Source organism: Lutra lutra, chromosome 12, assembly GCF_902655055.1.
Source record: "Lutra lutra chromosome 12, mLutLut1.2, whole genome shotgun sequence".
In the NCBI taxonomy this organism is placed as follows: Eukaryota; Metazoa; Chordata; class Mammalia; order Carnivora; family Mustelidae; genus Lutra; species Lutra lutra.
In genome coordinates this window covers 66,825,238-66,839,584 of record NC_062289.1, presented here as the reverse complement: position 1 = coordinate 66,839,584, position 14,347 = coordinate 66,825,238, and the positions used below count along the sequence as shown (strand labels likewise).

The 14,347-nt window shown below is 56.7% G+C and overlaps 1 protein-coding gene across 1 annotated transcript in view; it reads right to left on the bottom strand.

The window, feature by feature from the left end:
* Positions 1 to 14,347, bottom strand: part of RSPH14 (radial spoke head 14 homolog) — a 76,454-nt gene that overhangs the window by 4,633 nt on the left and 57,474 nt on the right. The window lies entirely within an intron of this gene.

Sequence of the window (14,347 nt, the reverse complement as noted above, 5' to 3'; positions counted from 1 at the left end):
GGAATCAAATCTGAGGCACAAATGAACAGGCCACCATCTTATATACAAAGAAGAGCTGTGCCTCCAACCAGAGGTAGCAGGAAATCCATAGACTCTGGCCAAGGGGGTCTAAAAAACCCGCAGGAAGTGGGGGGCTCTACATGGCAGTGTGGCTGGGACACCGGGACTGGGAAAAGGTGGGGAGGCGAGGCTCCTCAAGAATGGGTTCCACTTCCCTCCATTCAGTTCCTTCTCCCTCCTGAGGGATGTCCGGAGGGGAACCCAGAACCAGGTCCAGGCAGCACTCCTGAGGGGCCCAGCTCCCCTGTGTTCAGAACTGCTCCCTGGGGAGTGAGCAGGGCGATACTGGGGAGAGCACACTCCCTCTTCCCAGCGCTCCCTCCCCCCCACCGGCCCTCTTCCTGGCCTCCCCAGTGGCCCACACCACCCACTGAGAGGCCATGTATATACAGCCCCCATGGAGGTGGCCATCAGCAACACCTCTCTCTTCTGCCTCCCCAGCTAAACCCTCTAATTTACTCTAGAGAGACAAATCAACAGGTTAATTAGCCTAAAGGTTTCTAAGTGCCAATTAGCACCAGGGATTTCCTCTTTGAAGACATCACTCCAGCCTTCCTCCCTCACTTCCTGAGGACATCAAATGGCAGGTGCCCCAGGGTGAGGGAGGTGGAGGGGCATAGATGCATGTCCAGTGGCTCCCTCTGCCCCTGACCAGCTTCTCATTGGGGTGTCCCAGTACAGCAACCAGCTCTGCCACATTTATTCTCAGGGCATTCGCAACACAGGAAGAGCAGTTGCCCGTTGCTTTAAGAGCACTGCACTTTTTAAAATTCAGTACACGCAGATTTCAAAAAATGCCTGTCTTAGACTCCTTAATGTATCCTGCTGTGTGATCTTAGACAAGTTACCTAACCTCCCAGAGCCTGTTTTCCTCGATATGCAAACCAGCCTAGCTGGCAAGGAGTTGTGCAATGCCAAGGGGTAGTGATTGGTGGGAGCATGCTCCCTGGAAGGGACTATCACATAAGCCCAGAACATCTGGACCTAGCATCATAAGTAATTCCACCACCACTGAGACCCAGCTACAAGCAAAGGCCTGTGGGGTGGGGGTGAGGGTCGAGAAGTGGGATGCAAAGATAAAAGCTGAGCCACCCTTGCCCTGTGGGAACACAGCCCCTCTCTCCCCTTCAGCCTCACCCTCCCCATCAGGCCCCAGCCAGACCACACACCTGGCCTTCTGCTCTAACTCCACTGCCCACTGGGGCACCTGCCCCACAGGTTCCCTACCTGTCCCAGCCATTGGGTCTGACTCTACCACAACCTGACCCAGACAGCCCCTCCCCAACTCACTGCAGGCAGATGACAGTTGTACTTGCCAAGGATTTTGCTGCCTGGAAGGATTTTGCATGGAGGGAGAAAGTTCCTAGCTGGGGGACAGCTGAGCAAAGGCCTGGGGATGAGGAATTTGTGCATCACCAAACTGGAGCTTGATTGTGGCTTCACTTGCACCTGGATCTGGGCTTTCCAGGGACTCCCTCTTCCCATAGGTGTTGCTGGGCACAGGTTTGGAGGAGGGGCGTGACGAAGAGTTGAAGTCAAACAGCTGGAGGCCATCACCTCCACTGCTCTCTCCCTAGGTGAGGAAACCAAGGCCCAGAGAAGCAATTCAAGTGCTTGAGGTCACACAGAAGACCAGGGTAAAGCTAGGGCCCTGGGCTACTTTGGGGTTTTTTTCCCGCAGGCATTTGTCTTGAGCCTCCACTCCTAGAAATGCTGAGCACCAGGACCCGGGTTCATTCTGAGACAGAGGGAGAAGATGGAGAAGATTAAAAATAAAACGCGTGCCGGGTGTGCCTCACTACTCGTTCACTTTGCTTTTCAGCTAAAAGGAGAGTTGCAGGCCTGGCTATTTATAACTAACCCAGATCTGCAATGGCTTGTTCAAATTGGGGTTGGGGGGCTGCACAGACCCCAAGAAAACAAAGTGGAGAAACCCACTCAGTCCTGCCACAGCCTGAGAATTGGTCAGCGGGGCTTAGGAGAGCAGATTAAGCTGGGAGAAGAGCCAGAGAGGATGGTGCTTTGGGCATCCAGAGATGAGCAAGAAGCCACCACCCCCATCCTTGGGTAGTGGGGAGACAAATGGCAGTCAGCCAGGACCCGTCATGACAACACAGGTTCGTACTTAAGTCGATGAGGAATTCCAAGGTCCTAGGGATTCTGAACATGCAGGAAGAGAGGCCCAGGCAGGCTGGACCCCATGGGGCAGCAGGGCAAAGGTATGAGGTATAGGTGTACTTGGGGAAGGCCCCGGGTCTGGCATGGCTGGTGCGCCAGGATGGATTCAGTGGTTTATGGCCCAGAAAGCTCCACCAATCCCTCTGGAATTGAAGGGACAGGATGCCAAGGGCACAAAATGCCCTGTGGTTGAGGTTTGGTCATTTCCTGGAGGATAGCCTGATAGCACCTAGAGAGGCCGCTCCTCCGCCATCTGTCCCTGCTGGATTGGTGAAGTATGAGGCTCAATGAACAGGGCCTTCCTCTTTCCATCAAAAGGGTCCCAGCTGTTGTCTCCTGGTCCTGTTTTCCTGGCTAAGAAGGACTGAGGACAGAGTGCCAGCCCCTGCCTCAGGGCATCCAGACCCACCCATCCATCCAGGGTTAGAATCATGTGGCCCCCATTCCCTGAATTGGTGGCATGCCAACCCCCCCCCCCCGTGCCTATCTCTGCTCCTGGGGACACATCCCTGTCCTTAGCTTATGTGGCCTCTCATAGCACATGATGTGGCTGACCCCATCTCACCTCTCAAGACACTCTCTTCCCAAGGTACCAGGACCCTCTACTCGCTGGTTCCCAGCCACCTCTCCCACTGGTCCACCATCTGCTTAGCAAGCACCATCCTTCCTCCAGCATCTCCTATCATGTGGGCCTCCTGTTTGGCCCCTGCCCTCCCCACTCTGCCCCGCACTCCATCCCTCTATCTTGGCTGCAGCCAGACACACGCTGTCGCTCGGTGATCCTACAACTCTACGCTGAACTCAGCTTCATGGAGAATCTCTGCTTTCTTATTTTCTGAGGGCTGACTAGTTGACATTTTGTTATTTGATTCTGCGTATTAGGACAATGTACATTAATGGGACCGCATATACAGCAAACAAATATGAAACAAAACTTGTCATCCTCCTACCCAAATTTAAAAAGCTAATCCTAAAACTCTCCAGTGGTTCTTGGGCTGACATCCCCAATCTCACAGAAGGGCCACTAGCCTGGTGTGACTGTCCCCACTCCAGCCCTGTACTCTGGCACCCATACCTGCTTGCTGGCTCCAACGCACTACAGCTGATCTTCCATGGGTTCCTGCAGGCATCATGGCTCCATCACACCCAGTGCATTCCCCACCTTGAAACATGCTTCTCCCCTGCCCCAGGTCATAGGCCACCTCCATCCTGGTGTCTCCCAGTGCCCAGTTCTCCCCCTGCCACATGTCCCCAGGGCCCTGGTGGGTCTCCTCCATGAGGCTGCACACAACTATAATGGTGGATTATTGCCCCACAGACAGGAAGGTCTACCAGGCAGGGGTCTAAATCCCAGAACTGTGCCTGCGCAGAGGAGGTCAACAGTAAATGATTGTCATATGAAGAACTGCGATCGTTGGTGGCCACCAGACTCAGGTGAGGGAGGGAGCAGCCAGCCCTTTGAGGCTACTTCATGGGCTAGCTGCTGATCTCACCCTGGACTGTGGCAGAGGGTCACCCTACACTGACCTCTAGGCTTGCCCCTGCAAACAGGTCCATTCGGACCCTGATCCTACAACAGAAACTGCCCTTGCCCCTCTCTAATCCTGTGCCCACATGTATTTCCCCTCAGAATCACTCTCCAAGGACCCTTTACTAGAGTCCCCCTTAACAGGGAAGGAAACTGAGGCTCATCTAGGTGAAATAACCCCACCCCAAGGGTGTACAGGAAACAGACCCCAGTCTGTGCTTCCCTCCTACCCCCGCTCACCTCTGATCCATATCAGGGCAGGGCCTGTGCCTGCCATCTAACTGGTATCACCAGCTATTGGCCTCTGAGTGATCCTGTGAGCAGAGGCCCACCCTGACCCAACCAGGGGGGTTGAAGGCACACATCTAGAGGAGCCCCCCTCCATTTTTGGCCACCTCCCTTTGGTTCTCACTGGCCCCCTCCAGCAAGCACTCTGCCAGGTCTAGGTTCGCCTCATGATGCCCATGATGTCCTGTCCCTGACAGTTTAGGTAACTTATTCACATGTGGGTATGTCAGTCACGGGGTGAGGGTGGGGGGCAAGTAGAGCCAACAGTCTCCATCTCAACATCTCCATCTCAACAGTCTCTCAGCAGAGGAAACATTCCCAGAGCAGTAACGGAATAATCTTGCAATGCCACAGTGCCCAGCCTGCCGAACCAGACCCCCACCCCTGCCTTCTGACCACAAACCTGGACTAGGATGACCACCCAATCTGCCCCTGTCAATGGTCAATTCCAGTGCTTCTGCCCAGTGTGGGGTGATCCTTATAATGTGCCCAGGAGGATGTAAAGTGATAAGGTGTTAACTGGGGGAATCTGACATTTTTACCAGGGATGCTCTATAATACAGAAAGATTCACGTTATAATGATGGAAAAGACAGAGACATTAATATCTTGGCTCTCTGGCCAAAGTCTTTTAAGCACAGGAGTGAAGGGCCCTCCTGGCTCTGAGGCCCACTGATGGGCTCCCGCTGAAATTGAAAGCAAAACTTGGCAGACTGGCTCAGGCGCATTTTGCTGAACATGAGATGACTTCTACCTTCTACCAGCTTCTCCAAGGCGGCAATGGGGGATCCTGGCCTTAACGGAGCCGGCTGCCTCCCGCCTCTCTGATCTGGGGGATATATCCTGGGCCCTTCTCCCTCTCCTCCTTTTCAAGGGAACCTTCTGTAGCCAGGATTGCCAGGGACCCTGAAGAGCCCCTACACGCTGGGGGAATGTGCAGCAAAGATGACTAATGTCCCTCCCATCGCTGCTCCAGCCTCACCGGTGTATACCTTAAGGGTTTGCATAGCCTTTCACGCGTTCTAGTGGATTGTCGAGACAATTCAAAGAAGCCGGTCCCACTAGCCCCACTTTGCAAAACAGGCTCAGAGAGGTCAGTTGGTTGCCCAAGGTCGCGGAGCTCATAAAGTGCCGAACTGCGTTGGAATTCAAACCCAGGGAGACGAGCGTGGGGAGGAGGGTGCCTGGGCCATCCGCCACTCTTAGGCTCAGTCTCCGGCTCTGCGAGAAGCGGTCCCGCTGGGTCGGCTCCGCGGCTTCAGCGCAGCAGACTCCCAAAGACACCGGTGCGGGCAGCGCGTGCCGGACTGCGGCGCGCGGAGCCACGGCCCCGCCCCTACCCGTTGCCATAGGACCGCACATGCATCCGTCAGCCACTCCTGTCCAATGAGAAGAGAGCCGGCGCTTGTGGCGGGGCGGCGGCGCCCAGCGCGTGGTCACCGGCGGGCGCGCGGCACCCCCGCCCGCGGTTGGCCTGGCAACGCGCTGCACTCGCGGCTCCGCCCCCTGCCGGCGGCAGCGCGGCGCGGGGCGGGTGGACCCGCGGGCGGGCTGCGGGCGGCGCGGGAGAGCGGGCGGAGGGAGCCAAGCCGGCCGAAGGGTGTGCGCCGCCCGTGGTCCGGTCACGTCCCCGCGCGGGTGCCGCCGCCCGCGTAGTGCGGAACGAGGGCGCCGCGGCCCGCGCTCGCCGCCCCGCCCCGCCCCGCCCCGCCCCACCCGGAGCAGCTCGGCCGATGCACCGTGCGGCGGCCCGGAGGTGAGTGAGCGGACCCGCGGCCGCGGCGCGCGGCAGAACCTTGGGGTGCTGGGGGAGCGGCTGGGACGTCCACCCCACCCCCACCCGGGGCCCCGCCCGGGCCTTTGTGCTAGGGATCCGCCCGGGCTGGGGGCGCCGGGAAGCAGCGAAAGGGATGCCCGACCGGGGTGTGGGCGACCGGGACTGAGATGTCCGCGAGGTGGGCGGGGGGCGACCGAAGGCCCGGCAGGTGCTGGGAAGGGGCGCCACTCGACCGAGGAGCCGGCGGGAGGGGGCGGCTGCGGGCCCGGGAGGTGGGCAGGGGCTGCCAGGGATGCCGCGTCGCCCCCCCCCCCCCCAGAACAGCCGCGGGTGCGGAGCCGGGGCCAGACGACCTGCAGGAGAGGCGCTGAGGCGGGGTCTCTCTCCCAGGGGAGCGGGGAGGAGGCGACCCTGGGCGGCTGGAGCGCCGACGCGTGGCCTTGGCTGAAACGGAGGAGAGGGCCCCGGAGGCCTGGGCCCCGGGGCCGAGTGGCTCGCAGTTTTCCGTCATCGGTCTTGTAGAGAACAGGTTCCTTGGAGGTATTTAGAGCAAGAGATGAGTATCGACCTGCTGCGATTGTGATATGTTCCTGGCTCAATATTTTTTTCCCTTAAAAGGCGGTGGGGGTGTTAGGGGTTGTTGGGGGGGGAGAGATGTAAGGGCCTCCGAGCTGGGGCTCGGTATCCTGCGGGAGATCCAAGGGGGCTCTGTCTGCAGGGCGGTGCTGAGCCTGCCTGGGTGATGATGGCAGGAATCCGCCTAGGCCAAGAATTGGGGTTCTCTGTCACAAGAGAGAAGAGGATGGGAAGGAAGTGCTGCGACCAGGGTTCCCTGGAGTCCCTGTCTCAGGATGGAAGGACCCGCCTGGTAGGCGAGGTCTGCCTGTTTTGGTGAGGCAGCCCAGCCCCTGATGGGCTCCCTTCTGCCCAAGTGATTTCCCTGCCCTGGGGACTCACTCCTGCTGCCTTGGGTTCTGTCTGGAGGAGGCTCCTTGGCCAAATTCAATTAAACAAATATTTACTGAGCATTTGCTCCCCCAGAGCCTGGCGCTGAGGTGGGAGTGGACTGGGCCTGCCTTCCCGGGACTGACTCACCACCCCACAGGGGAGAAACATCTCTGCTCAGATAACCCAAACCTGAGCGTGGATGCCGGTGGCCTCTGGAGGGACCTCAGAGATGACCTGGGCTGGGGTTAGACGGGCTTATGGGCAAAGTGACATTTGAACTGGAGCTTGAAGGATGTGAGCACAGCTGGGGTGGGCACTGTGGACAGAGAGGAGAAAATGGACCAAAGCGCAAAGAGGGCACTCAGGCAGTTAGGTCTGGCAGGAGCATAGGATGTGCTTGGGAAAGCACAGGTGGTATGGCGGGAAGGGTGGGTGGGGGATGCACAGGGGCTGAGGAGCTGGGGAAATGGAACATCCCATTTCTTGTTAGCAGTGGCTATTTGATGGAGGCCACAGTTTCTTCACCAGTAAAGCGGAGCAGCTCTGTGACCTAGGGGCTGGGGTGGGCCTGGGGAAGAGCTTGAAAGACTCCAGTCCTAGGCTCCTTGCAGCCTAGGACTCCCCTTCCAGGCACCTTGCCTCATGGAGAGGGTCAGAGTACAGGATTAACCAACACCCTGGATGGAGAATGAGATTTAGCTGGTGACTCTGCCCCTTTGGGGCATGGGTGTTTGTGAATAGTAATCAAAGTGGCTTGAGAACCTCCAGTTAGGGGCTGATCACATGGGATGAAGTGGTGTGCCTTCAGCATTCCTCATGCTCCGGGGACAAGACTCTGACATTTGGTTTAAAACTTGGGTGTGTTCCTCTAACAGACGTTGATCTTCTGCAACAGGAGGTGAATAAGACCTAGTCTCTCTCCCTCGGAAGGCCAGTGTCACTTTCCGCCCTAGATCTGCTTGCTTGCTTGCTCCCAGGGATGTTTTCACTCTCCCTGTGAAGGGGCTATTTATTACTTATCTGTGTAGCCAACCCCCCAACCCCCAAACACACACCTACCTTCGTCTTTTCACCAAGGCTCATGTTGCTGTGGTGAAAGCAGGGCCTGCCTGCCCTCGTAGGGGCACGGACCATGCCAAGAGGGACAGAGCCGCTTCACTCTTGTCCCTGTTGCCAGGCCACATTCTGGGCACCTGCTATGGGATTCTAGATTTGGGACACAGAGTGAATCCCTCCCTTTGACCCCAACTTCTCAGCTCTTCTGTTTCCTGGAGTCTCAGGAATTCCTTGGTCCAGATCTCAGGAGCTTCTAGGGTGGTTCCAGGAACTTCTGGGTAACCAGGTGGACTTGGCAAGGCTGCCCAGAGCCCCCTGTAGGACTCTAGTGGGATAGAGAACAGCATGGTGGGAAGGTTGGCCTGACACTCAGGGTGTGGCCTCAGCAGCCTCAACCTAGCTGTGTGGTTTTCTCATGGGTACACACATGTGATGACAGTGTGTACTGTGCCTTCCTTCCCTGGACGTGAGGATGAGGCAGCCCTGTACTGTCCCCTTGCCAGCCCTCAAAAGACCTAAAATGACATGTGGCCCTAGGGCATTCTCATTGCTGCTGACTATAGCAGGGCTTGCAGGAACTCTGGAAGAGGTAGATTAGCACACTGCTCTCCCACAACCCCAGGAAGGAAACCTGGGGTAAATGAGCCTCCAGGCACAGGCCAGAAGGCACTGTGGTTGGCAGGAAAGAAGGCAAAAGGAAATGGATAGAGGCATCAGGGCAGATGCTGAGGACAAGCCCCACAGTGGTGACCTGATACAGCTTAGGCAGACCGGGGAATGACATGGGAAGGCCCAGACTCCCCTGGGGGAGGGGAGAGCCTCCATTCGAGGCCTCCAAAGACATGGGTCAGGCCCTGGCCCTGTCACCCCCATCCTGACTAAGTTCCTTTGTCTTCATTCATCAACAGAGCCGAGAGTTCCCTGCCTGGTCCCTGTACCAGTCCCTACATAGGTCCTCCCTGTGGATTTCGCCCCTTTACACAGGTCCACACTGGCAGGGGAGACGCTTCACAGGAGTAAACTCACAGGAACTAACCACAGGGACTGTCTGACCGCTCCTGGAATACACAGGAGATGTCAGCCCTCTGTACAGAGCCTGAGGAGATGGAAATGGTTCGTGCATACATTCATTCCTTTGGGTAATATTTACCAGAACCTGCTGGGTGCTAGGTGCTGTGCCAGGCATGGGGTAAGGTAAGGAGCAGGACATACACAGTATCTGCCCTCATGGAAACCCAGGGAGGCTGGCACAACACCTGTGTGACTGACTGCCAGGTAAGGTAGGTGTCATGAAGAGAATTAAAGAAGAGAGTACAGAGAGGGAGGGTCAGGGGGCCGCTGTGTGGAGGGGCCATTGGCACAGTACCCTGGAGAGCAGCAGGTGAGCTGTAACTGATGGGGAGGAACATCCGGAGGGAGATGGCAGGTGCAAAGGCACTGGAGCTGCTGGGGGCCCCACCAGAAAGCCAGGTAGCCAGAGCCTCATCGGGTGGGTTGGTTTATGGAGTGGCTCAGGTAGGACTCTGCAGGCCCTGGTGAGGCGGGAAGCCCTGCGGTGGTTTGGAGCAGAGAAGAGATTCAAACTGCTTCCACTGTTAAAAGACCTGTGTGGCTGATGGGCATGGGGGCAAGACCAGAGGGCCATGAGGGGCCGTTACAGCAATTAGGGGGAGGAGGCTGCTGACCCAGGGCAGTGGAAACAGTAGGGGTCATGAAGAGTGTTGGTTGAGGATTTATTTTAAAGAGGACCTGCTGATGGAGAAGAGGCAAGGACAGCTCTGGAGGGATGGCAGTGGCATTGGCAGAGAAGGAAGATGCGGGAAATTGGCGGTTGGCTTAGACCCTGGTAGACATGGCTGTTATGTGGCGGTCAAAGGGGAGAGAGCGAGGCTGGAGGTAGAAACCTGGAGTCCTTGGCACCAGGTGTGTGGGACTGGCCAAGGGCACTTGGAGATCAAGGGTAGGTTGGTCTAGAGGGACTGAGTCAGGCCTCGAGGCCCTCACCACTGAGAGGATGCGCTGAGAAGGAGCTTCCAGAAAGTAGAGATTTAGAAGGATGGATGAGCAAGTAAGGTAGAAGCACAATCATGATGGCAACATGGTGGGGGACAGGTTACAGCCGAGGGGGGTGGGAGCAGTGCGGAAGAGGATGTTCCCAAGGGGGCGGGTCTCTAGAGGCAAACATTGAGGTATGCGTAGGGTGCATAAGCAACATGGTGGGTAGGTCCAGCTACATAATTTGTGGGGCCCTTGTTAAGTTTTTAAACCTTTCAAGACAACAGAGCATTAAACCAAGCCTGGGGCCTGGTTGTGGCACTGGGAGGGCAGTGCCATGGGCCCACCACCCAGGCTCCCCTTCACTTGCGTCCCTTGGGCAGGGGGGCAGGTGGGCTGTGTTTGGCACTTGGGGCCACTAGGGTCAGTCGGAGCCAGCCTGCGAACCTAACCCTGGCCTCCTGTGAGTGTTGCTTCCTCCCTCTCTGTCCCTTGACCCCCTGTGGCCTTGGGCAGGGGGCACAACTTGAGGGCTGAGGGCTGGGCAGTCCGTTGGCAGGACCCAGGTGAGCATGGCGGGTGGCTTCACACAACAGTGGCTTCCTTGAATTCATCTCTTTTCCAAAGGAACCTGCTACATCACAGAGTTTTAAGTTATTTGCTTCTAAATTAAGGTATAACTCTCTTTTAGAGACATCCCTGGAGAATCCATCAAAAAGTGCTAAGAAGCAAGACTGTTAAAAACCACAGTGCAGGGAGAAGCCTCACAGTGTCAAGCCCCACATTCCTTCCAGCAGCCTCTAACCAGAAACACACTTATCCCTGAGGGCTCGTCCAGGCTGGCCGTGGCTCTCCCAGCAGACTGGGCAGTGGTTTGAGCAAACCTTTCCGAAAGAGACCCTGCCTCCACTGACAGCCTTCCCCAACCCCTGGGATGGAGAATGCTGCAGACCAGCTTCCGGGACCTGAGCCCTAACACCCTCAGCAAGGCCCCATGCCACTATGAGTCATGGAGGTCAAGGTTGTGGTGTTGGAGCAAGGACAGTGGGCTCAGTTGTGCACTTTTCCCCCAGAGCCCAGACATAGGTATTCACTGGGACAGCAGCAGGATCTGCTGTGGAGTACAGCGGGCAGGTGCCTTCGGCTCACTTCCACTACCAGTTTCTCCAAGAGGGGGCTGAATTCTACCTCAGTTTTGTCCTCACAGTTGAGGAGATGGAGACACGGGGAGAAGATGGGGTGGCTTTCCCCAGTAGGTGATTGCGTCTGTTTGCCCCCTTAGCATTCATCATGACGTAACCTACTACATGTCTTATTTGTGTTTACCATCTCTCCTGAATCCGAATGTAAGCTCTGGGAGGTCAAGACCTTTGTCTGCTGTTTGCCACTGTCAATCCAGCCCCCAGAGCCCGGCCTTGCCACAGTAGGGTCTCAACAAATCACCGTTGGAAGGGGAAGTAAATACTGGTGAGGAGACAGGGCGAATAGGAGCTTTTGTGCTACGTTCATGCAGAGGCTGGGCCCCCTGGATGGCTGTAGCCCTCACACTGGAGAACCACTGCTCTAGCTCAGTCCTCCACTCCCCAGAGGTTATGCTTTTGGGTCCCCAGAGGTGTGTGTTCAGGCTTTAGGTTTGACGGACAAACACAAACCACCTACAGATGGACACCACTGGCTGGGCGCCAGTGAGGCCCAACTGTGGTTCACTCCCAAGCCAAGACAGGTGGCTGTCCAGCTTCTCAAACTGCCATCACAGACACAGGTCCCTGCCACTGGAAATCAGAGGCCTCAGGCTGACACCTGGCCCTGCAGTGTTGGGGTGTGCCTGGATGAGGCCTTGGTCAGACACGGGCATTTCAAATGGTCGTGACATGAGGCATGTCCACGGGAAGCTGTCCTAAGAGAACAAGTCAAGATCCTGGCAGTAGGAAAGGAACACGGTGATCTGTGGTGACCATGTGATGGCTGAGTGGCCTTTCCAGATAACCCTTGTGCCCCCAAGATTAGCTCAGCAGAGCAGCCAGGTGCAGAGGAAAAAGTACTAGATGGGAAATCAGGAGGCCTGGGTTCTAGTCCTGTAATGTTGATGCCGATAAATTCTCTGCACTCACGGAGCCTCGGTGTCCTCACCTTTAAATTGGCCTTGGTCAGAGGTACAGATAGTTCTCATTTCTTGTACCAACTCTGGAGTGGCTGCCCCAGGCACACAGTGTTGAGAAGGTTCCCAAGGCTGAGTTGTGGCTTAGAGGGAAAGTGGTCATGGTTGGTGAGTGACGCCTACCATGGGTACTGGGGGAGGATTTATACTTGGAGGTCTTCACCAGGGACTGGCCGACCCCACCCACCTCGCCCTCACTCTCGCCTAGAAGCTGCAGCTCGGTCTTCATCTCTCTTTCTGTGCCCCTTCCTCTGGACCCCGGCTCTGACCCCCAGATTAGGTGAGAACTTGCCTCCTCTTCAGTGCTTCTGCAGCCAGCATTCTGAGTCTAACAGCTCAGGTTGCTGTGGGCCTCTTCCTGTGGCAGCTTCTTCCTGTACCCTTAATGAATGAGCAATTGAAGGCGCCTCAGGCTCATAGGCTGCCTGGAATTGGGACCCCGGGTGACCACAGAAATGGTGTTGTAGCAGTGAGGACAGTGCAGGCAGAAGGAGGGCGTGACTAGGGAGGCGTAGGGGACCATCCCGTGGGGTCAGGTGGTTCTGTCAGAACTCAGCCATGGGGCGGCTCACGCAGCTTCACCAGGGCGAACATGGGAAATTGCTCCAGTTGCCCAGAGGGACTTCTGAAGACCCTCCTTGACCAAAGGTTAGAGGACTTGACACCTACAGCCTTCACCCTGGCTCCATCAGGTCCTGATGACCTGAGCTAGTAATACCCTACCTCTGCACCCCCTGGCCTCCATGGCAGCAGGCATCCCTACCCACCCTATCTTCTGCAACCAGGCTGTCCCAGCTGTGTGCAGCCTCTGGCCTGTACCACATGTCCCCTCTCGCTTCCTGTGGCCCCGTGAAGTAACCACCAGGACCCCAGCCAGCCAGACTACTGGCCTGCCCCCATCAGCACATATGAGGTGCAGTGGCCCTGTCTCCAAGCTGATCTTTCCTCCAGCGTGGTCACCCTCCCTCACCCACTCCATTACCTCTGATATGCTGTGCAAACATATTTCTCGATAAAATGTTGGGAAGAAAAATAATTAGAGTGTTGCTTCCATTATCCAATTTTTGATTAATCAAACTCTCTTTGTCCTCGGCCAAAATCTATTCATTTCCCTTAAACACTGGGCCAGTGCCAGGCATCGATTTCCTCTATGATAACACCACGCACGTATGCATGCACATCTCCAGCCTACCCCTCGCCATGGCAGGGAGGAGGGCGTGGAAGCACTGACGGGGCTGTCTGTGCCCCAACACCACCCGCCCCCTCCAGGGAGCTCCACAGCCATGCCACACCCATCATCCCTGCCACAGCCCCTCCAGCTCCTCAACTGGGCTCAGCTCCTCTGTGGCCTGCATCCTTGTGTGTGGTAGTCTTGTCTCGCTGGCTGTTCTGGGGCTCTCCTGTGGCAGGTGAAGAATGGAGGACCAGTGTAGGTAGGGGGAGTATGGAGGGAATGGCCACTGTGGCTGCTGAGGCCTGGGGCAGAGGGTGAGCTGCAGCCCCAGGCTCTGGTTTGTCACTGGCACAACAAGGCTGGGGCTGGGTGAGGAGGCCAAGAGTGGGGACCAGGGCTTGTGAGGGAACCTCAGGGTCTTGAGGTTGGGGTAGAGTCGGGATGGGGGCAAGCTTTCAATGGCAGCCATGGGAGCCCAGTCCTGATAGGCTTAGCAGATGAAGGGACATCCTGGGCCAGTGGCTCAGAGGCAGAGCAGTATCAGAGTTGGCCAAGGCTAGATGGGAGGGGGCCACACATCTGTGGTGTCCATCTGGGGGAAGGCCAAGGGCCTTTCTGGAAAACTTCCCAGAAGTCCCTGCTGTCCCCTCCCAGTGATGAGTTAGCCCTTCCCTCACTCAGTACAAAGGGCTGAAGTGGATTTTTCAGCACCTGTTCCCTGTCAGGTACCTGTGGGCCTGTGGGACACATCAGTGACAGACCAACAGCCCCTGCCCTGTGAAGCTGGCATTCTGTAAATGTGAGTAGGGGAGGGCAGTAAATATGATAAGGGAGTTATGCAGCCACCATGTTAGAAAATACAGTCTTGTGAGACATTTGGGGAGTCATAAATAGGATGGGCAGGAGGGCACCTCTCTGCCATTTGGGGAAAGGATGGATTGGCTCTCTGGACAAAGAGTATTCTAGGGTGAGGGAAGAGGCCCTGAATTGAGAGTGTGGATGACACTTGAGAGACAGCAGGAGGGCTAGTGCAGCAGGGTGGAGAGTGGAGGGAGCACAGCACCCTGGGGCCCCAGACTCTGGCTCAGAATTGAGGTGGCCAGCTGTGGGAAGGTTTTGAGCACAGGAGAGACAGATTCTCTGCCTTGTAATACGACAAGGACCCCCCTGGCTGCTGGGAGAGCAG